The 22276-nt window shown below is 36.1% G+C and overlaps 1 protein-coding gene across 2 annotated transcripts in view; it reads right to left on the bottom strand.

Moving 5' to 3' along the window:
- Nucleotides 1-21429, bottom strand: part of LOC128863638 (uncharacterized) — a 62750-nt gene extending 41321 nt beyond the window's left edge. Inside the window, exon 1 of one of the 2 annotated variants that reach the window (XM_054102890.1) lies at nucleotides 21370-21429. The gene's annotated coding sequence lies outside the window, so the exon portion shown is untranslated. Of the gene's footprint in view, nucleotides 1-20674 lie in introns of both variants that reach the window. The other variant, XM_054102888.1, reaches the window with a different exon arrangement.
- Between the last annotated feature and the right edge of the window lie 847 nt (nucleotides 21430-22276).

Genomic DNA, 22276 nt, shown 5'->3' with positions numbered 1-22276 from the left:
CTTCGAGTTTATTTGGTGCATATACGAATTTTATATCTGTGAACGTGTTTTTTATAATTTGTCCATATCTAAATAAATCCTCAGCTGTTGTATGTGTGGCTGCGATTTTTTTCGGCTGCAAAAACCTTTTCAATTCGGATATCAGATAATTTTCGTCAGTAAAGGTTATTGTGTGACGTATTCTACTTTGAAATATTATACACGAACTTGTCTCGTTCTTTTGTGTGTTTGGTATCAATTCTATTTGGATACCGTAGGCATTTAGCGGTTGGCGTACTGCCTTGATTATGCCGTTGCATGAACTATCAGATGAGTGTACAGTACCTATAGAAGATGAGTTAATTATTTGTCGTGACAAGGCTCCAGCTAAAACATTCTATGCGCCTGGCTTATACACGACTTTTGCTCCATAATCTTCGATAATATTTTTCCTTTTATTTTATTATCTCTTTAGTTTATGATTCGGATTCATATCCGATATGGTGTAAGTAAGCGATTGATGGTCGGTATATGTATATGGTAAAGTCGGCTATGCCGTATATGTAATTTCATAGTAACTCCTTCTCGTTGGTACTATAATTTTGTTTTGTGGCACTGAGTGCGCGTGACTCAATACAGCTCCAATGGCTATATTGGAAGCGTCTGTAGTGAGTTCAAAAGCTTTCTCATAATTTGGCTGGTATACTTCCACCTGTTCCGTTAAGCAGTTTTTCAGCTTATTTATGGCTTCTATGACCATTTGATCTAAACTAATTTTTGTGTTCTTACTTTTATTTTTTCCGATATGGGAATTATCTCCTTTAAGATATAAAGCTAAGGGTTTAGCTAGAGCTGCATATTTTTTTACGAATTTTCTATAGTATGCAGTAAGTCGTAAGAATCCGCTAAGGTCTTGAGGGATTCTGGTATTGGTTAATTTTCTATCCTTTTTATTTTATTCGGATCAGTTGAAATTCTATTGTGCTTTACAATATGACCTAAGTATTCTACTTCTTCCATGAAAAATTTTGACTCTCCATTGGACACTTTTAAAGAGGCATTATTTAATTCGTTAAAAATAGTTCGAATGAGTTTCATATGCTCTTCATAGGATGAGGAGTAAATGATTACATCGTCAATGTAAACATATCGCGCACGATGTCATCCACACATCTTTGGAAAATAGATAGAGCGTTCTTCAATCCGAAAGGCATTCGAATGAACTTATGTATATTTACCTCCATTCACCAAAACGCTGTTTTCTCTCTGTCACTTTCTTTTATCTTAACTTGATGAAAACCGGTTTAGTGAAAAATTTGGCTTTCCCTAAGTTTTGCAGCGTAATATTTATGTCTGGTATTACGTAGCCGAAGCCGAAGGCCGCCGTAGCCGAATGGGTTGGTGCGTGATTACCATTCGGAATTCACAGAGAGGTCGTTGGTTCGAATCTCGGTGAAAGCAAAATTAATAAAAACATTTTTCTAATAGCGGCCGCCCCTCGGCAGGCAATGGCAAACCTCTGAGGGCATTTCTGCCATGAAAAAGCTCCTCATAAAAATATCTGCCGTTCGGAATCGGCTTGAAACTGTAGGTCCCTCCATTTGTGGAACAACATCAAGACGCACACCACAAATAGGAGAAGGAGCTCGGCCAAACACCTAACAGAAGTGTACGCGCCAATTATTTATTTATTTATTACGTATCTGTCTGTCATCGTATGTTCATTTAATTTCCTAAAATCTATAACCATATGTCTTTTGGGGTTTCCACTCTCATCTATACCTTTCTTATGTACGGTTAACGTACAATCAATTTCTTTATTCCGTTCCATCCTAGTATCAAATCAAACCCATCTACCTCAAAAAAATTTAATCTTCATTCATAAACCTAATAGTTTGTTTCGTACTCGTATTAATTATAGAATTATCATGCATTGATATCACTTGTAATTGTTGTTTCTCATTGTAGTGTTTATTGTTGGTTGGATGAATGTTCTGTTGTGCATAGCCTAGACGTAACTTTCGATCTTTACCATGTGTGAGTCTCTTCATCTCGTCCTGCAACACATATAAAGGTCGTTTATCAGCATAGTCCAATCTATTCCTGATTGCATCAAAATTAAATATTGTGTTATCGTTGGTCAACACGTCAGCTGATATCGGTTGGATTGGTATAAGTTATGTTGACTGGTTCCAATCGTTCTGCTGCTTGTGGAATCATTGCTGGATTAACTTGGATCTGACCTATCCGGGCTCTTAATGTTGCTTTTTCTTCTTGGATATTCTGAAGCATTACTTGCAAATTGGCCATCTGCTAAATCATGGTATTCACATCAAGTCGATTTGTTCGATAACGTCAATGGTGTCCAAATTTCCTCGTGCATTAAGTTTATTACGTTTCTCCAAAGATTTTCTCATCTGCTCCTTTCTATGAGAATTAGATCATTGTTTTTATTTTTTTAATGCAAGAAACACGAATAGTTTTCCTATCACAAAATTTTTTATTTCTTTGTTCACTGTATTTTCACTTCTTTTCCTTCTAGCCTTTATTTTTTTACATAAGACTTTGGCCTTTATTATGAAGGATTATGTATGTACGTCCTTCCTGCGACAAAGATGACTATTTTTTGGTCCGCTCACTGGAGCATCAATGTATTTGATACTCTTGGCAGGATCGCCAGTTAAAAACTTGCTTAACTTTGGAAAAATATAAAAATAAATTTTTTTGAATTTAATTTTAGGGTAGTTCTTAACCCTATGTTAATTCTGGACTGACTGCCAACTTATTTGACAGTCGTATTTATATTTATACCTCATCTTACTGTTTTTGGTACACGACTTGTATATTAGTTTCTTTGTTTGCTGTTTGGAAAAACATGTTTATCCCTTGTTATTCTTAAAATACATATGTTTATTTGTTCAGCCCTGCATGATCATACTTAGAATTTACTTATTTATTTATTATTTGTGAATGAAATCATTCCTTAACTATCTTCGAGGTTTCTAAAACATGATATCTTTTTCAAGTTTAAATGTACTTGTGAAAACTTTCAAATTGGAATTCCAAATAAGATGCTCTTTTAGCGTTTCGTAATCACTGACCGACACCCACTCTAGAAACAATAGAGACACTTTTACCATTTTACTCCGAGCTTGGACATATTTTTGCTTTGGTTTGAATTCGTAAGCTTCAGTTATCAAACCGTTGTTTAATAAGCGCAGACGCATGTGCGCGTAAAAAACACATTTATTATATATAATATATCGAATATAAGCCAAATTGGATTTTAAATACGATTTTTAGAAATAACTCGACTCTGGCGCGGAAAATTTCTTTCGTACAAACCTTGCCCTTGTAAGCAATAATACAATAAAGAAAGATTGGTTTACATCAGTCAATCAGTTCTAAAGTTTTAAGGTTACACAGTGGCGTAACTACAACATCTGGGGCCCGTGGCAAATTCTTATGATGGGGCCCTATCAATAAAAATCGCCACGTTGTACTCAGTTTGATTAAAAGAAACAAGTTTTATTTCAACTGATGATATTAATAAACAAAACAACAATTTAATTTCAATAATTTATTAATAAAAATCTTTTTTTCGAGATTTCTGTTCCGCAAAAATGTCTATAACATCATCGAAGTTTAGAATTCGGGCCATAGAATTTTCAATAGACAGAATAGCCAAGTTACATAGCCTGTCTTGTCTCATAGAGTTTCTTAAATAAGTCTTTATCAATTTTAGTTTTGAAAATAATCGTTCAACACTAGCTGTAGTCACAGGAATTGTGAGAAATAACATTAATGCAATGTAGACTTCAGGAAAGCTGTAAGACATAAAATAATTTTTTATTATTAAGAAATCAGCAAGGTCTCTAATACACGACAATTTTTCTATTTCGTATCTGAAGGTGGATCGAAAACTTAGAATTTCTCTGCCAAATGATTCAGATATGTCTTTTTTGTAAAACTCAAGAAATTCTAGAGCATTTTTTAATAGATCAGTGTCATTTAAAACTTTTAACGTGGAAGGCTGTAAAACATTGAAATTTGAAACAATTTCATTCATTGGAATGAAACGCGATTTCAGTTGGTTTATAACGATGTCCAATACTCGATAAAATATATTCACTCTGAACAAACTTTCCGGATCTTGGAGGCGCTCATCTTCGCAGAGCTCGTCAAAATGGCGTTTTACCTTCCTCTGACGAGTATTAGAAAATTCAGGGGTGATGGACCATTTTTCAGCTACACTATTTGCTTCCATCTTCAAATTTTCAAATTCATGTCGATACCTTTCCAATACTTCTAGGCAGATTTTCAAACGTTTTACGGCATTTGGTTAATTACATAAAAATAAAATGGCAGATTGGTTTTACTGTAGTAAAAGCAACATTTAGCTTTGCTAAGTTGATCCACTAAGGCAGAAATTAATCTCATGATTGAATTTTTTGGTTTTTATAGCATGGAAGTAACAAACTTGTATTGGGAATAACAAAATCGTCACGGTGAAGCCTCCATATGTTTTGCAATAAAATTAATAATTATTCAAAATTAAATTTAAATAATGTGTAGTACTATTAGTCTAGTGACTATAAAAGGCCTCAACATGAAAAAAAATTAAAATCGTCGACAATTTGTTTAAAAAATGAGTATTACATGTGCGTCATGGTGAAGCCTTTTTGTATTAAACCGTGTGCTTTATTCAAACAGTTAAATTTTTAAAAATTACCGCATACGTTGCCGAATAAATATTTTTAAATTTTTAGTTTGGTTTCATAAATAATGGTAGATTACGGCATAAATTTTCGTAAATTACCGCGTAAATAACGACTTAAACTCACATAAAGTGCAACGTAAATTTCTAAAACAAATTTATTAAATTTTTAGTTTTGTTCAATAAATTATTTGAAATTACTGCTTTAATTTGATTCTATTGATTCACAAAGTTCTATTGGTGATTTTTTAAATTTGGTTGCAGAATATGATTGTAAATATAAACAATGAGGAAAGTAAATAACTTGATTGATTTGAAAAACAAAGAAAGGAAAGCGGATCATATAAAAAAGGATGAATATTTAAAATAGAGACGATTAATATAAAAGGCTGTAGCACAGGAATCTTTTGAAAAACAGAATGTAGAACGTGAAAAATGGAAGAAAAGATTACTAACTTATAGACAAAAGAAAAAGGCGGATATTATTGCCTTAGACAGCCTCCCAACCACATCAGGGGTAGTCGAGTTCTGTAAATTCAGGCTGAACTATGTCGGTAGACATAATAGCCTGATGCTAACATGGGTCCCGGGATACGTGGGTATCGCGGGTAACGAGACCTCTGACTCCTTAGTTAAGATGGGCTCTGAGGCCAACTTCTTTGGCCCAGAGCTCGTTTTGCCACTCCCTTCTGCGGCCATCAAAGCCACAGTTAGCAAATGGGTAACTACCCAAAACTGATGCTACCTGTCATGTCCGATCGACTGTGCGGGCTTGTGTTATTAAGCAGAGGGTAGTGCAGATGGCTGGTTGGACTGATGACGGGCCACTTTCTGTGGGCGAAGCACATGGAAAGGTTGGGCATCTCAGACACCTACTTTGCCCAGCTTGTGAAGAGGAGGATGAGACGGTGGACCACTCCCTGTGCGCCTGCCCCGCCTTCGCTCGAATCAGGTTTGAGGTCTTTGGCACTGATGTGTTAAGAAGCGACCATCTTGGCTTCTTTGCACCACAAGATCTACTCAGATTTCTTCGGAGATCGGGTAGATTTAAAGAAAATTAAAGGGGGAATCCAAGTGTAGTACAATGGACTTAATTAATGTCTCAGTGTTGCACTTGCTAGTTATCCCGGCAAAAAAAAAAGGGAACACCTCCGAGTTCTTTAAAACGTAAAACGGCTCAAAGAAGAAGTAAGAAGGTAAGAAAGCAACGACTAGCAGAAATGAAAAAAAGGAAGAGAAAATAAAAAAGTTGGAGAAAAAATGCTGCATCACCAATGCCAAAAACTCGAGTTTTAATGAAAAAAGGAAAAGTGCAGAATTTACCATTTGAATCGCTCTTTGCTTATAATGATTTATAAACAAAGTATGACTTAAAGAAAAATATTCCCATTACAAAATCCTTATAACTTTTCTTGTAGAATCGATTGGCATTCATAGTTTTGAAAAAGGTGTAATTTTTTCGTAATTTCGTAACTAAAAATTGAAAAATACAATAAGTAAGTCTTATTTAATTCTCCTACAAATCCAACAGCTTACTTTGGTAATGAATGGTAGGTCAATAGCTATATAGTACACACCAGCGTTTACAAATATTATAAACATTTTGACCGGATTATGCATATTTCATTCTTGACCCGTAACCCTGAAGATTACGTTTTGATTTTTATTTAATTGTAAAAAACAAACAATAATAACATGAACCGAATTCTGCGCTACGCGGAGAATCACCCATATAGCTATGTGCAAAGCACAGCACAATTTTTCTCATTAAGCTGTTTTAGATGTAACATACATTTTTGATGTGTCAATAATGCCCGTGTATTGTACACCAATCAAAATGTACATATAGATACTAATACATAGATGAGTTTTTACATAATCTTGTGTATCTTAAGCCTTGGGAGTGAACAATTTACAGATGTTTTATATCAGAGTGTATATAGTCATTATGTATGTACTAATGTACGTCCATACATATTTAAGCACATAAATTCTTCAGATTCAGAAAATAGTTCATATGTGTTTAATTAGTCTAACTATTATTACACTAATTGAATGTGGGTTTTGAATCCCTCATTGACGAACATTTGTAGCCATGTATATAAGTCTAACAACACATAGGGGCTAAAACAAGAGAATTGGTCTAATTCGTAGGTCGTTATTTCTGTCCATTGTGCTTAAATATTTACATATTCGAAATATACATACACACGTTATATTAAATATTTTCAGCACCAATAATGGATTTCTAGATTATACCTAAGTCTACTGAAACAATTACAATTATTGCATTGTCGATTGTGCCCATCGCCTTCATCAAATCAATGGCACCCAATAAGTTTTTTCAGCATATTAGCAATTAGTTTTGAATAATAGAAAATTATAGTTGAAATGGCACGAAGTATATCCTTTTAGTATACCAAGAGTAAACGCATTCACGTCTCGGCAGCCACGTTGCCGTCGATCCTTATAATCTTGAAGTAGTCGGGAACTTCAACAATCCTCTTGCCAACCCGTCTTACTTTAGAACGAGTATGCAATTACGAAGTAATGTCCTCTCTTTACGAACAAGAACCTCATTGTATGTATACATTATGCCTGTAAATGGAGGGGTGGAATAGTCAAGGGAAGGATTATTCGATAGATTCACGAATTTAGACGTTGGAGCTAGTGAATATGAGATTTACAGCGACGTTGAGCAAGTTATAAAAATCAAATGGCTTTGCTGGCTAGATCATGTTCTTTGAATGTATACAAACGTTTCACTGCGACACCTACAACTGGTGACAAAAGAAAATCTCCTCTTCAAATGAAGAGGGACTGAGCTCCACTTTATGTTTATAAGGCCAATTAGCGCTTCATTGAGTACATCCAAAATCGCTAAGGCGGTTACTGTGACAATCAGGAAGAAGAAAAAATTTATAAATACGTGTATGTATGTATAATTTGCATATGTTTATGGTGTGCAGTTTTATGTTGTCCTACAACTAGAAGCCTAAAATGTTACCCCACCGCCGAATGGTAAATGGTTTTTATTGGAGGCTTTCCGATGGCAGAAATGTACTTTTAAATTTGTCTAGTGCCGTGTGGCGACCGCTGTTTGAAAAACCTTTTTCCTCGTCCGATGTTACATATCCACACTAGGCAACGAAACTGGGCGAACTGATTCGAAATTACTCTGCTACGACGGCCGTAGTACTAATAAATATATGTACTATTTAATATGCATTTCGGAAAAGTCGTATTTTAATAACAATGTTGGCCAAATCGCAGTTCAGTATCTTATAAACAAAAATAATTCGGTTCATGAATGTATATAACCTTAAAACTTTAGAACTGATTGGCTAATTTGACTGATTGGACCGAAAGACTTGTTGATAACGTGATGAAATAATTTTGCAAAATACTTAGATACTAAGTGGCGCCAGAGCTGAGTTATTACTAAAAATCGTATTTACGATCCGATTTGATTCATATTCGAAATGTGTATTCACAACTAGAAAGGAAATACTTTTGTAAAATACTTGTCCACTAGGGAGCAAGCAGGTTGTGCAAATCACGTGGGGAAGCGTGTCAGTGTTTTATTTACTCGAGGATGATACTCCTTATGATCACACATTCGGTGATGCTGATTTTTCTTCTACTGCGCGTCAAATTTTATACTTTTTTGCTACAATAATATTTCATGTATAAAATAAGGTGAACATTTCAAAATGCATAAATAAGATAAGTGTTTTGCGCGTTCGTCGATTTTCCGCTAACGAAAAAATGGAGCATAGTTGCATTAAATTTAGGGTGAAAAATGGAATTAAGTACTCAAAAACACTTGCATTGTTGACAGTAGCATACGGTGAGAGTCAAAAAAATGTAAGTGGTACAAGCTTTTCACATATCAATAACCGATGAAAATGTTGGAGATCGTCAAATAACAATTAGAGAACTTGCTGAAGATGTCGGCATATCGGTTGGCTCATGCCATGCAATCTTTTCGGAAATTTTGGGCATGCAGTGTGTGGCAGCGAAGTTCGTTCCAAAATTGCTGAATTTTTACCAAAAACAACGTCGCATGAGCATCGCTCAGGAAAGGTTGAATGACGTCAACGTTGATCCAGATTTGCTTAAAAGGGTCATAACTGATGAAGAATCATATGGTATATGGTTATGACATCGAAACCAAAGCCCAATCGACCTAATGGAAGAAACCAGGAGAGCCAAGAGCAATACAATCGAGATGCTTGGGTTAATTAATACAAATAAGTGTTCCGCTTTTGAATCAGCATTAGAAAACAGCGTATGATACATTGCTGAAAGTGGTGAACGACAGGATGAATCTCTTTCCTCTATTTTCCTGGCGGAACTGGAAATACATTTCTACATAAGTTCATTGATCTTAACTTCGATTTGAGCAAAAAATCAAATAGAACTAGTTATCGCATCCTCTGGGAAGGCCGTATCATTGCATTAAACTAACGGGTGGCGCAAAATTAACCATTCAACTTTTTACTAAAAAAAAAATTATTTTGAATGACGGAAATCTTTATTTTGACCCTTACGTGATCCATTGCTTGTCTGTTTGTATGCTGATTAATTGATTAATTTTGCGCCACCTGTTACTATTGAATTTGCAAACTACAGATGAACCGACATACAAATTTTCAACAGAATCAATTGAGATGAGTGTACGATGTCATATAAACGAGCATTGGAAGCACTCGATACAGTGTAGAAAAAATTGCGCTATATTGAGAACTTATTTGGAGGTGCGATGATACTGTTGGCTGCAGATTTTCACCAAACGCTGCCACTTATTCCAAGATCAACACCTGCTGATGCTATAAATGCTTGAAGTAATCGAATTTGTGGAGATATATTAAAACTCTAAATTTAAGAACAAATATGCGAGTTTATTTAATCGCATTTGTATGTACATACATCTTCTGAAATTGTTTCATTGCCGTCAACGTATTGTGAAGTATATTTAATAATACATTTTTACAAGTTCGTCATTAAACGTAAATCGCTTCCTGAAGTTTTCGCAAACTTTTACGTAAGCATTTAGAATATTTCCTTTAAATTTAATAACTTTTTCTAAGATAAATTGTTGTGTAATGCAAAAATTTCAATAGGCGTTGATATAAAAAGGTGAAAAATATTTATTGAATAAAAAAGGCATGATGGAAAGAATAATGAGATGGCGCCTATCGTGGTACCGTTACTTTGCTCTCAGCGAATTTGACAATGAGTTACGTTTTAGCATCAGTATGGCCAGATTACCATTTTCGTAACTTGATTTAGCATTTTTTTGTTATTTAGTCTCTTTAGTTTTAGTTCTTTCTTCATGACATTTTTCTACCCTGTTCTAATTAAGAGTAATATTTATAATTTTGTAAAATATACATTTTTTAAAAATTAGTTCAATAATTCACTCAGTTTTATTTAGCTTTACTTTTTTAACATCTGGTTGCATTGCGTGCGATTGCATTTGTTGTTGGTGTTCTTCTCCTTTCAGCAGTCAAATCTCTCTCTCGCTACTTCAGTGTTGCCTAGCTTTGGATATAAAAACGTACACAAATGCCCATTTAAAGAAAATAAAATATAAAATTTTTATTGAACTACTTAAAAACTTTTCATGCGTGACAAATTGTCTTTAAAATGTACGTTTTTTTAAATAAATGTGTTATGGATATGTACAATTTAATTTACGAGTTTTTTTGTTAAAAGAAACTCTTTTGTTAAGGGAACAACTTATTTGCTATATTTCAGGTTATGTAACAAAATAAGATACTCTTTTTGTACAAAGGTCGTTATGGTTTTTTCATTATTTTCTGGTATTTTGTGCTTATTTTTACTGTGAATACATCTCTTGATGCCCTATGTGCCACTAAGGATTGAGGACCGGACGAAACGATTACATCTTGGCAGGCAATGGCAAACCTCTGAGTTTTTTCTGCCATGAAAAAGCTCCTCATAAAAAAATTTCTGCCGTTCGGAATCGGCTTGGAGGAGGAGCTCGGCCAAACACCCAAAAAGGGTGCACGCGGTAGTTATATATATATATTATATGTACAAAAATATTGATGGTTATTCCTGGACCTCGGATAGTTCAAACACGTCGACGATTTGGAAAATGGGATGCATTATAAAGGCATTAGAAAGGCATATATTTCCTCAGTTGTTATGCTCCACCGAGTCTCACAACAGAAGAATATGAAGATATGCCGACAGCCTTAGCAGCTGAAGCACGTGGCAAGCATCCACTACTTATAGCTGGCGATTTCAATGCCTGACCTACCTGGGGAACTACGCGTACGAACAGACGTGGCAGAGTGCTTTTGGAGAGACTGGCTCTGTTTGACTTAGAATTGCTCAATGTGTCTGGTAAATACACTTTTTAAACCGAAAGAGTATGCTCAATAGTGGATCTTGCCTTCGCCCATAGCGTTATAGCGCGCAACACATCATGGACTGTAAGCTCCATCCATACGTACAGCGACCATAAGGCAATAACCATCGATATACCAATGGAAGTGGAAAACAGTGTTTTTCGCTTACAAAGCGAACAGCAAAAATGGTTGAAGAGGAAATCTTTTAATCCCGAAGTTTTCAACATGACAGCGATCATAACCAACTGTCTCAGCAAGCCTGCGACGCGATGATGCCTAGGTTATCGGGAAGACCATACAAAAAAGGAGTGAATTGATGGAATAGTCACATCGCAAAGACACGGAGAGACTGTAATCGGGCGCGCAGAAAGCTCAAGCGAGCACGTAGTACACCAGCCATCGACGCACTATTAGCGCAACATAAAACCTTTAAAGCTGCGCTTAAAAAGCTATATAGGGTAGCAAAAATCGCTGTTTTAATGAGCTTTGCGACAGTGTAAACGTTGACCACTGGGGAATGGGATATAAGGTCGTTTTGAGGGCCCTTAGAATCCAAGAGCATCACAGTCAAAGTGCGCATATGTCCAACAATAGAGTTTCTTCATCCATTGTCATAGCGTCCGCTGTGTATGCTAGATGCACTCGGCAAAGTACTCCAGCGCATCATATGCAACAGGTAATGGAAAGGTAGTATTAAGAAATACTGCACTGTTGTTACCTTAGACATAAAAAATGCGTTCAACACTGCAAGCTGACCCCAGATTATGAGTGCACTGAGACAATCAAAGCAAGCTACTTTGATAATCGGCTCTTGCTGATATTGATAACGGCATAGAGTCATATTAGGTATCTTGGAGTGTTCCACAAGGTTCGGTGCTTGCTCCAACACTATGAAATGCTATGTACAGGTATGACGGTATCCTTCCTGAAGATGCTACCCTCATTGGGTACGGTAGCTGACCATGACATAACGTCGCAGCCATATATCTCCGGCACTGTCTCAGATACGCAATCCCTATCGACTTTCTCGCAGTTGAGATGTATAGGTTACATAACACCATTGGGCAGAGACCGTCGAGCGCGGCTAAAAAAGAAGAAAGGCCTGCGAATGATTGAAGAAAGTCAGATACAGTGTGAGCAATCCGAGAAAGGTTGGGGGAACTTTGCCCTGATTCCAAACATTGAAATGATTGATTTTTGTGTAACGTAGTTGCTTACTGAACACGGTTATAGAAAGAGCTTCTTAACGCAATGTGCAGAACATAATGACAAAAACAAACGATTGAGTAATAGTATACTCACAACGGCCTCCTGACGAACTACTTAATGGTAAAGTTCCGGGTGACATACCGTAGGACATGAGGGGGCCTTAGTTGGGGTAAAGTCCCACACCACGGCTTCGATCATAGGCTTTTGATGCTTCCCCTCCTCCACAAAAAATAAAATAAAATAAAAATAAAAAAGAACACAGTTTTTTCATATTCCTTCTGAATTTTTATCAGAGTTGATTAATAATTCATCGACGCGCTTATCGGCTAAGTTGTGAGAAGCGTAATAAGTAGTGCTTCGATTTAAAAAAAATGTATTATTTACCTATTCACTTTGAATACAAAAACTAGGTCTGAAGTGTAAAATTTTTGAATTTTCCTGGAATATTACCCTATTAGAGCCTTAACAATAAAGTCTTGAATCTTCTGACTCGCCACTTACGTTAAAAATCTTTGGCATCCTAGATATTTGTTTTGTGTCTTTTTACTAGGGCCCAATATCTCTCGATTGGTCGAAGTTCCTGGAAATTGGGCGGTTTCGCTTCTCGTGGCTCAAAAACGATACCATTTTTCTCGTAGCATTTAAGAGCTGCTTTGCTGCAGTGGTTTGAGGCGAGATTAGGCTAAAAGAAGGTAGATACACCATGGTGATGTAAAAATACCCAAAGTCTCTTTCATAAGCGCTGTTTGAAGTAGGCTTCTATGTTAATAGTACTTGTAGCTACGAAAAACGAGAAATTTTTTGGGAAACTTTGTCCTTTTTTGTGTCCTAAATTTTTCCGGGACATTTCCTCTAGCGTCGGCAATATAAAACTCTTGGCCAGGAAGGTGAGAAAAATCAGAAAGAACGTACGTTTTATCGCACATTACGCAGCGTTCATATTTCTACAAATAATGAAATCCACCCTGTATATATATGAAATTCTTTAAAATATGCACCTACAGCTTGTCTCGATTTGATTCGATCTTCCTAGATCTCTATTTTTAACTAAGCACGGCAATAGCTTCGCGTCGATTTCTCTGTGTGTATACGAGCAAAGCCATCGTTTCTCGCTTCGACCTGCTCAGGCCTTAAGATCCACAAGGAGTGGTCCACACAGTTTGTGGACACATGTTGCTCTCGCCATTAGGCGCACTTAGCCTCCAAGTCTTCTACTTCACGTAATCCGCTAATACATTCATCATGCCCCATAAACGGAACTTCCACCCTTTTTAAACCCTAAACCACATTCATTCCCACTCCAACGCCCGTTTGAGTGTCAACCAGCAACTGGTCCCTCACACAGTCTGTGCCGTGTGTCAGATCATCTTCGGAGACGCCTACGCACTGCTAGAGAGTGAATAAGAGACTACGTTACCCTCCGTTGTAGAGCAATTAATAGGGCGCAACGCCTGTCCATGACCCATACCCGCATGGCTCGTCTACTTAGCTTTTGAAAGGCATCGTATACGTGCAATTAATATCGATATGATTCTCCGAAAATTTAATAATAACAAAATCGTAAACTGTCGTTGTACTAAGTATCTATTCTTAACAATATTTTTTATATGTTTCTTTTAAACATTAATTGAAAATAGAATTTTCTTATTTATTTTATTTACAACTATTTAATTATATAATAAAATAATTTATAATAAAAAAAATTTATTACACAAATAATTTTAACCAATTTTTCATTTAATTATTTGTTTTTGCAAACTTTTAATCCTGCCCGTCCTTCGATAGTGTCTGCCCGTTCAGTTGGTTAGGTCTGGCTACGGGCCTGATTTTAAAGATATTCGCATTGTTATCTTTACTTAACCACAATTTTCACGATTTTGCTATTCGTTAACCCATTTCATAACGAAAATCGATAACACCAAATCAGACGGTTAACAGATCAATTATCGCAAACAAAACGACAACTACTTTGGTATGGTTAATACAAACGAGAAAATAAGAATTAGTGATTTTAATTAAAAAAAATCCATTATCAAAAGATTATTAATTATTGGCTTATGATTTATCGCGTGGAGAGGAGGCAGTGAACCCTGAACAGTCATTGACGTTCGCTCTGAGATGTGGACAATCCTTTCCTTATTCAGTTCTAAATTCTCCTTTTCTACCTACATTGCGATTTTGTTATCAACGGCCCATAGCTGAGAAATGGGGAATATCCATAAGCCTGTCGTCCGTTAGCTGTAACATAGTATATCGTGTAACAGATGATTTTTCATGGCCTAAGTGGAGCGGCAAGCTGCAAAAGAAACTTTTGATTGACTGTCGATGATATCCTAAAGCAATGTACACAAAGTATTAAGTAAATATTAATTCCAAATAACCAATTATTTTATTTCAATTTCTTTGTGCAAGTACTTTGGCTAGTATGTCTTTTTGTTATTCTTATTTTTGTTATTCGCTGATTTTGATATTTTATTTAACAAAGATGCCACTCTCTTTCAATTTAAATAAATAGAAGAAGACAGCTGTTTAGAGTTAGTTAACATATTTAAATAAGTGAACAGCACAGAATTCATGTAGAAAAAATAACAATTGTCGAATCGTTTAATGTAACGTGTAACTTAGGTGAAGTCATTCTGTTTCATCAGTTACCACGTGCAGCAAAACGTGCGGTGTTATGAACAGTAATTAATTACATAATTACATCTTCTTGATGTTCATGTTTCTTTATTTTATGTGTATCTTTATGTATTTTTAAAGCAGCTTTACCTTTTAGATATTCTCGCAGCCTATATTTGAAACGGGCGGGTGCCGTAGTCGATGGATTGGTGCGTGACTACCATTCGGAACTCGGAGTACGTTGGTTCGAATTTCCGTGAAACGCCAAAATGAAACGCCTGCTACTCGGCAGGCAATTGTAAGGCTCCGAGTGTCTTTCTGCCATGAAAAAGCTTCTCATAAAAAATATCTGCCGTTCGTAGCCGGCTTAAAATTGTAGGTGAAACAATATAAAGACGCATGCCTCAAATAGGAGAAGGCGCTCGGCCAAACACCCCAAAAGGGTGTAAGCGCCAATTATATATACCTATGGGGCATTCTTTCTGAACGTGAGACCCCCTGCCCCCAGAATAGATTTTGACGAAAAGAGGTCTATGAGGGCTTAAAATGTAGGTAATTATGTTTACTTTCGAAAGCAAAGTGGCACTTCTTGAAATTCAAAATGGCGGATCCTTCCTTCCTTATACTCCACAAGCTTGCTCACAAGAAAATTTTGCTTGCGCAATTTAAGGAAGATCGTGTTCTACGACTTATACAACCTTTAGAGCCAATTTAAAGACTTAATTAAATGACTTTTCAATTATTGACAGCAATAGTGACACCTGTCATTTAATTAAGTCTTTAAATTGGCTCTAAAGGTTGTATAAGTCGTAGAACACGATCTTCCTTAAATTGCGCAAGCAAAATTTTCTTGTGAGCAAGCTTGTGGAGTATAAGGAAGGAAGGATCCGCCATTTTGAATTTCAAGAAGTGCCACTTTGCTTTCGAAAGTAAACATAATTACCTACATTTTAAGCCCTCATAGACCTCTTTTCGTCAAAATCTATTCTGGGGGCAGGGGGTCTCACGTTCAGAAAGAATGCCCCCTATATATATATGTATCGGCCTCGGATTGTCAAATTATCTACCTTGCATACGTATTACTCGAAATAAACGCTCTATGTTGTCTTGATTTAAGGGGTATGTCAGGATGCATTCCTTGTGATACAGTTCCTGGACATATCGATGCCAGCCCCTCAGCGACTTGTTGCTCATAAGCACGCCATTTTGAAAACGAAATGTTTTTTCTACAAATTTTACTTTTCCTCCACTTTTACTCAAAATTTCTTTGCTAAGGGAGCGGACTTGTCAAGAGGGAGCAGGTACATACATAATATAAATCAAGATTTTAATGACATTTAATGATAAATACTTTTAATGTAGGTACTGCATTTCCAAGGAATACAAGGGCCACAAAGCAAGTTTCCGGAAAAAACACAGTTCTTTTAGCCAGAAGATTCCCCAAAAGAGAAATCTGACGGTGAGAAAAGAACGAACGATTTTCTCTGCCAAGTATGTTTATGGTATAATTAATATTGGCACCCCAATATTATACATACATATCTCTGAAATATAATATTTTTATTCTCACATTTCAGATAATGGAGTCCGCTGAGCGTAATTTTCTTGCATTCTATACGGCATTGAAATTACACTACGAGCATGATCTTAGAACAGAAATGATCGATTTGCTTCGTGAGTCATGGACTGATCCATTTCAGCACCTGCGTCTTATAAATTATAAGCCGTAGACGAAACGATATCTACCCAATCTACTCCTAACTCGATTACATTTTTGGCTTGAAGTGCCGTATGAATAGTTCTTTGCCAGAATAATAGTATACAAATTCATTTTAATTCAGTTTTCTGATACTATTATTATACGATTTCGTATTGTCGGAGATCCACGGGGAAATGCAATAGCCTGGTAAGATCAAACCATGGAAAAATACGGGACATGGGAAATGCCGATGTATGAAAGTCCAAAAAGCTTATTGGAAAATGTATTGATACCGTTTTATTTGAAACCTTTTTCTATTCATAATAAAATAAAAATTTCATTATTTATGCTAAAAATACAGCTATTGAAATTTCATGATATTCTATTCATTAGTTCATGAGTTATTGTTAATGATTCTGCGCAGTGTTTGGCCATGTTTAAACTTAATAAACCGGAATTTTTGCATCGATATATGGCAATGGATAAAACATGGATTAATCTCTTCACTCGGGAATCAAAACGATCGTAATTTTTGAGTGGACAGCAACTGGTGAAAGCGCCCGCAAGCACAACAATCGGTTGGAAAGGTTATGCCCTTGGTATTTTAGGATGTGCGTGGAGTAATATTCATCGACTATCTTCAGAAGGGAAATGCCATCAACAGTGAATGTTATATAGTGTTATTGGAGCGTTTAAAAGCCAAAATTGCAAAGAACCGTCCGCATATGGCAAAGTTTTGTTTGACAAGGCAACGCACCGTGTCGCAAGTCAATCAAAACAATAGCACAACTACATGAATTGACCTTCGAATTGCTCCCACATCCATCCTTATGTGGGATAGATTTGCCAAATTTGGTTCCCAGCGGTTACTGGCTATTCGCAGACTTGAAAAATATACTCGCTGGTGAGAAATTTTCGTTCGAAGGAAGAGGTTATCGCTGAAACTGAGGCCTATTTTGAGGAAAAAAAATTGTTCTATAAAAGTGGTATTGGAATGTTAGAGCGGCACGGGAATGAGAGCGTTGTTCCTGATGGAATTATGTTGATGAATTAAGCTAATTTTGAACAAAAAAAAACTGTTTTATTTGTTAGGCCCGAGACTTTTCAATCCATGTGTTAAAATAGCAAAGTTATGGAGGGAGAGCGTAAAAGCAGCGTTGACAAAAGTCAACAAACAGAACGAAGTTCCCAGCTTGTGATAAGGTAAAGAGAAGTTTTTTTCTTTACTTTTATTATGTTTGCTGTTTTACTAATATTTAGTTCAGTCATTATTTAGACAATTAAGCATTAAAAATGGCTCCACGCAGAGAAACATTAGTTGGAGTAAGAAAATTGGTTATACAGCATAGCAAAGAAAAGAAGCATACGGTGAAATTTCAAAACCTTTAAACTTGAGTTGACCAACAGTGCAGAGCATTGTAAATAGAAAGAAAACCGCGCATTGGTCGCCCGAAGAAACTGTTTCGTGTGGACAAAAATCCAAAAGTTAATGCTTCAAAATTAGCCGAACATGCGCCAGCATATCTCAAAATTGTGCCCATCAAACAGCAATTCGAAGAACTTTTACTAATATAGTAACGGTTTCCACAGCGGAACACCAGCAAAAAGCCTTTGCTTAGAGTTTGCCAAAGCACATAAAGAAAAAGGGATACATTTTTGGCAAAAAGTTTTGTTTACACATGAGTCAAAGCTTAATATGCATTCTGTCAAAAAATATCGGAAATTGTTCATTTAAAAAGCGCGCATTAAACATAGGTATGTCTAAATTTGTTTTGCTGGAATGTTTGTACAACTGTCCTCTATAGTGTCGCAGAGTTTGAGTGTGATCTGTCAATTAACTTGTTTTTGGCATTTAATTATATCAATCAGCCGCAGGTGTGCTCTGCAATTTTCACTATGGATAAACATATCGAAAAAAGAATTTGCCTAAAATTTTTTCTTGTGCCGAATCGTTGAAAATGTTGCAGAAAGCCTATGGCGAGTGTGCTTTATCAAAAACACGGCTCTACGAGTGGTATAAGGCTTTTGCAGACCTGGTCGCCCCTCACCGTCTTCAACGGATGAAAACGTCGACAAAATCAAGAAAATGGTGCTGGAAAACCATAATTTAAGTTTGAGGGAGATAGCTCGTGACCGTGACGTCTCATTAATCAATTCGCAACATTTTACACCGTCAATTGGACATGAGACGCGTGGCTGCTCGACTTGTTCCAAGAGAGTTGAATTTCTTTCATAAAATTCATTGAAAGAAGGTAGCTGAAGACATGCTTGAGCAAGTGAATTCGAACCCAACGTTTATCCAGCGCATCATAACAGGTGATGAAACGTAGGTAAATGAGTTTGACATTCAAACCAGTCAAGAGGCGGCTGAATGGCGCTATCCACATGAGCCGAAACCCAAAAAACCACGTGGAAGTACGACAAAAGTGTAAGTCATGATACTCGTTTTCTTTGATTATCTTGGTGTTGTGCACTCAGAATTCATTCCAAATGGTTCTACGGTAAATAAAGAATATTTTTTGGAAGTTATGCAACGTTTGAGAGAGAATGGAAAGAAAACTCATGGATCTTGCATCACGATAACGCACCGTCTCACAAGGCTCATATTGTGAACACTTTTTTGACCAAAAACTCGACAAATATCATCGAAAAACCACCGAGTTCACCGGAATTAGCCCCCTATGACTTTTTCCTTTTCCCACTTACATAAATTGCCACTCCGCACACGCCGCTTTGAGCCGATAGAGGCCATTAACAAGAATTCGCTGAAGGAGCTGAAGAAGATCTCTTCAAACGCGTTTAAAAAGGTTATTTGATGACTGGATTAATCGTTGGTATATGTGTATTGCTTCGAATGGAGTCTATTTTGAAGGTGAAAATATAAATTTTTATGATTAAACAATTATTTGCGTTTTATTGAAGAATTCCCCGTACTTTGTTACATAACTCGAATACAACCACCTATGTCCTTCTTGACACTAGTGAGATTTGACAGCTGAACCTTTTGGTTCTGCGCTACCGGTCACGCTTGTATTAGACACACTGTATGTTTGTTTCTTAATGCTCTCATATACACTCTGTCAAATAGTTATAGCACTTTGACTTCTGCTGATATATGACCAGCTAACGCTCTACTGTTACTCTCTATTTTTAAACTGACTACACCAAACTGCACTTTCACTTGTTGTCTAAAACACACAAATATTATTATATTTTGTACACTTTCTTTTAAGTACAAAGTTAACGGTAAGAGAACGTAGACTAATAATAAACAAAGCCAGCCGCACAAACAAAGTCTGTGCAATATTGGCTAGAATTGAAGGCGATAACCGGCACAAATACAAGCGTTTAGATATCATCCAACAATGAACCTTTCCGAAATAACTTTATAAACACTCTTCAAACGTCAGTATAGGGAAATTGAAAGAGACTGGCTTTCTAAAGGACTGAGTCCATCTCGCATAAAATTTAGAAATATTTATCTTGAGTATAAGGCAGTAAATTGTGATCCTGTGCGCAGGCGAGTTGAAGATCGTTTTATGGACCTTTATAACTGTTATTGTTAATTTCATTATTATCATACATATTATAAGAGGAAGCCTGTTCTTTAACCTAATTCAATTTCATTTCATAAAACTAATATAACAATTACTCCTTCATTCTTAAAATGCGTATTTTTTAACATATTTTTTCAATCAACTTTTCTTCTGTTGTAATATATGCATATATGCATATAAAAGGTTTAAATCAGTTAACACCTTAACTCACCACGACGTTGAACTTTACGTCTTTATTTGACACAAAATATTAAATAATTATATAGGCTGATGAGAATTTTAAATTACAAGCCTTTTATTATTTTTTTTTATCAAAAAACAAACGCTTCTTATGTTAGACATCTCTTACAGCATGGACGGGAAGTATCCGTATGTGTGTTTATGTAAATATGTATACAACAATAAAATTTCCTCCAAAAGGATTATTTACGCACATTTACTATTAAACATATTTGTTTTTTGAACACTACACTTGCTTACTTAAATATAACCGTTATTCATATGAACTCACACAAATAATTCGATGCAACGATCAGGAAAGCTTGATTATTATACAAGTACTTGAAGGATATAAACTGATAAACATTAGTTTGTTAATATCCCTTGATTTCGCGTAAACACGCGACTGATTCGTCACAGAGGAAACTGTCAACTAATCGTGCGCTTTTTCGAAAATCATAATTCAAGCTCAGCGTACGCAAAAATCTTCCAAGCGCGAATTATATGAGTATTTATCTGAGGAGAATTTTCACAATGTGAGTTCATTTAAATACGATCTCTGCAATCCACGAATTATGAGCAAACAAATTGGTCGTACCCAACGCATTTCTAACATGTCACAGTGGCGGCAAATATGAATTATATAGTACCTATATCGATGAAAGAACTATACAAAATTCACAGACGAGTGTTTGGGCACAACGACACACTGTATTTTTTTATGTTTAGCTCAACTCGAGCGGGTATGCAAAGGGTGGGATGGATTAGATAGTGATTTGCCGCCATCATGCGTATTCTTACATGTATGTATATGCAAATGCCCAGAAGTATATACATATGTATATATGTATGCATTTATGAATATGCACACTGTAATGTAATTAGTGATGACCAGCGAAAGTGTTGCAAACTGGCACATACTGGCACATTGGATCTATCTTTGGTAAATACATTATTCGATTTTTGATATCAAACGTCGATTTTTACATTTTGAATTCAAGCAATTGTTCCGAAGCCTGTCTTGCTTTGCGTTATCAAAATTGCCGCGACATGTACGGATTTAAAAGAGCGATCGACAACTATCTGATCTTTTCATTTCATTATTATCACAGAGTCTCATCCAGAGTGATAAGGTGGATGGCGACAGATAATGTCAATTTGTTGATAGTAAACAAATCCTATTATAATCTATGAGGCGATCTCACTCCCCCGCATAACTATCAACACTGTTATTTACTAACTAAATTGCAAAATAACAGTAGTTTACTCGTTTCCTATTTGAGTGATGTTTATTCGTTTTTCGTATGGATTCTTTTGCGGTACGTTATACTCGCATGTATATGTACATATGTATGTGTAACTGTCTTTTGCAACTAAATAACAATTTCATTCATTTATACATCCACATTTGCTGCACCCGCATTTGCTGCACCCAGGGATGTTATAAATAATGGTATATCACTGAACACAAATTTCTAAACAGATCTGCCTTTGGGAGTTTACGAATTGATCAATTTGAAAAATGTTCTCGTTAGAAAACACAATGTTCGGAAATTAACAACTTTCGGCCAAGCGAAGCAACTCCTTTGCTCTTTCAAGTCTGACTTGTTGCTGCTTTGGTGTGAGATCATGCGTCTTTTGGATCTTGTAAGGCTTGACTTTGAGATAATTTTTCAGTATGCGGCGGGTGCTACGATCAGATATTTCCAGTTCTTTCTCCATTTGATTGACACTTCATCGGAGATTTCGCTCAAGTCGATTCTTCACTTTTTGAACCATTTCCCGTAACGGTGCAGTCTTTTGACGACCACCTCCATGACGTTTCGCGATGCTGCCTGTATCATTGTAATGAATAATGGTTCGATAAACAAAAACTTTGTTTACTTTAAGGTGC

Source organism: Anastrepha ludens, chromosome 5 (genome assembly GCF_028408465.1).
Source record: "Anastrepha ludens isolate Willacy chromosome 5, idAnaLude1.1, whole genome shotgun sequence".
NCBI classification, from domain to species: Eukaryota; Metazoa; Arthropoda; class Insecta; order Diptera; family Tephritidae; genus Anastrepha; species Anastrepha ludens.
Note: the sequence above shows the minus strand (reverse complement) of the source record. Positions and strands in the feature narration are given on the sequence as shown.